Source organism: Histoplasma capsulatum, genomic scaffold, assembly GCF_000149585.1.
Source record: "Histoplasma capsulatum NAm1 scaffold_1 genomic scaffold, whole genome shotgun sequence".
Classification (NCBI taxonomy): Eukaryota; Fungi; Ascomycota; class Eurotiomycetes; order Onygenales; family Ajellomycetaceae; genus Histoplasma; species Histoplasma mississippiense.
Genome location: NW_001813982.1, coordinates 4,472,105 through 4,475,128, shown reverse-complemented (window position 1 = coordinate 4,475,128; position 3,024 = coordinate 4,472,105).

Genomic DNA, 3,024 nt, shown 5'->3' with positions numbered 1-3,024 from the left:
CATGGAAATTCAATAAAATAAAAAAGTAAATAAAAATGAATTCTCTGTTAATAATGAGCATTATTAATATAAATTTAATAAATTATTTATAAAAAAAAAAAATAAAACATCTATTATTATAAAAACTTTTAATGAGTTTTATAATTAAATAAAATTTATAAAAAAGTCAGTTGTACTGATTGAATTTGAAAATTACTTCATGTGAAAAAAGAAGATTCTTCTCACAGTGAAATAATTTAAAATTGATGATATTTTTTTAAAAAAAAAAGCAAACTGATTGTGATGATAATGTCAGCATTGATATATAATAATTTTGAAAAGAATGCAATTTATAATTAATATATAATTATATAATTACATATGATTTTCAATTGCTTCATAAATAAAATCTCATTTTGCTGTGTTTAAGAATTCTGAATTATTTATATATTTTTTATAATTTATTATAAAAAACAACTTCACTGAGAGATCTGCTGTTCTGAGAATAAAGTTATACAAGAAAATAACAAGTATAATAGTCAAATTAAAGAGTTTTGATCATGTATTTATTGAATGCTTGATTGTTATAAGAACTGATTATATCTGTCTAGAATATAAAATTAAAGATTTTATATTTTTTGATTGTTAATTTACTGATATGAGTAAAGAATGAGCTTCATACATCAAGATTTGTATGAATCAGATTGAAAAAATAACATTGAACTTTTAGAAAATGATTTTATAACTTTTTACCACAATATTCTTTTATGATTATCAACAACAAATGAATTCAATATTAATATATTTAAAAGCTCTGTCAACAACACACAAAATTTCAGATGCAATAAAAAGAATAAAAAAAATAAAAATAAAAAATACAAAAAAAAAGAAGAATTTCAAATCTAATAAAAAAAGCAATGAAGTATAAATTTACTTTTATTGTCAAAAAATTAATTACATTCAAAATGATTGCTGAAAAAAAATACTTAGAAAAGCGTTTCTTCAATTTCAATAACATCAATAAAAATAAAAATAAAAATAATGCTGATATTGATATTGTTTTTATTTATAATATTGTGGAACAAGTATTCTGTATATTAAATAAAGTCTATATAAGTGATCAAAAATTCATAAAAGATATCTAAATTTTGAACTCAGATGTGAGTGCTCATACAACATTTTATAAAAATCTTATTATAGTAAAGCCTCAGAAATATACTATTAAATTAAAGATGGCAAATGAAATAGTAATATCTACAGCAGTAATTAATGATATGAAAATTGCTATTAAAAAAACAAATATACTACTAAGTGACATTTACTACATTCTGAAATTGAAAGTAAATATCATAAATATGAGTAAGTTTATACATCAAAGCTTTATCTTTAAGCAATTGATGTATGATAGCAACCATACTATATTTTTTATATCTCTGAATAGAATATTCTTCTTCACAGTGAAGTTGAATGAAAATGATATCTACAAAATGAAGAAGTTGACTATCTTCAAAAATTTAATCTGATTCACTTTATTCAACAGCAAATTTGAATCTGTCAATGCTGTAGTAAATGACACTATAAATGATATCATATTAACACTGTTTAACAATAATATAAAAGTTGTAGAATTAACAATGACACAGTAGCATTAAAAGTTAAAGCATTTTAATTTTACAAATATTTTTAAAATAGCATCAAATTCACATTTAAAAATAAAAATCATTAATTAATGAGCTTTATCATTTTGTAAGATCTGTGTTCAAACAAAGATGACATATTTAATTTTTACATTCATGATGCAGATCATCAAATCAGTGATGAAATTCTTCATTAATTTAATAAAAAATGGAAAAATATTTTTTGACAGAAATGATCTATTCATTAAAAAAGATATTAACTATTGAATAAAGATAATAAATGATGTTATAAGATATTGATAAACAATTTTAATGATGTCAAAAAATGAATCTATTGTAAAGTTGATGAATTTCATCATAGATATTAAAGCAACTACACAATGCTGTGTAAAGATTTTATATTGAAATGATGATAGTGAATTTAAAAGTCAGAATTCAAAGACTTATTGTCAGAGTAGAGAAATTGTATATGAAACAATTATATTTAACACATTGTAATTGAATAGCTCTGCAGAATATATCAATAAAATTGTTATAAAAAAGATAAGAAATCTTTTATTTAATAATAAATTGATTAAAAAATTGTAACATAAGATGATGCAAGTTACAATTATGATGATTAATATATTTTCAACATTGATCAAAATATATTATTATTATTATTCTTCTTTTATTATAAATATATGCAGTCAGTGACTATGACATCTATCTGAAATACTTCAAAATTTTTCAACTTAAAAATAAGTTAATATATAAAATCAATTTGATATATGTAATAGAAGAATTCTAGCTCAAAATTAAATAATTATTCAAATTATTCAAATTATTCAAATTAAAAAAAAATGTCAAAAAAATAACAGCAGATCAATACATTTAATTTAAAATAAATGAAATAAAAAGTATAGAAAATAACAATTATTAAAAGAAAAGAAAGCATTCGCAAATCAAACTTTTCAAAACAAATCAAAATCAAAAATAATCAAAATAAAATAAATTTCAAAGTAAAAATAATAAAATAAAAATAAAAATAAAAACAAAAATTAAAGCAAATATATAGAAATAAAAAAAAAAACAAAATTAAAAAATAAAAAGAAAATAAAGAAAATAAAAATTGAATTCATTATCAAATCAAATTATTCAATTGAAATCTTGTAACAATATTTAATTTTTTAAAATATTCAATCAAAAATTCATTTTTCAGTTTTTATATTGAATAAAAGTTTCAAATTTAAATTATTTTACTTTAAACTTCTCTTTCAATCTCAATCTTAACTCTGTATACTTTGTATAAAGTAAAAAGAAAATGCTTTGAATTTTTATATAATTGATAATTTAAATATAAGTCATTTAAGTCATTTCTAATCTTTGTTAAATATGGATTAAAAAATTATCATGTTCCAAGTTTTAG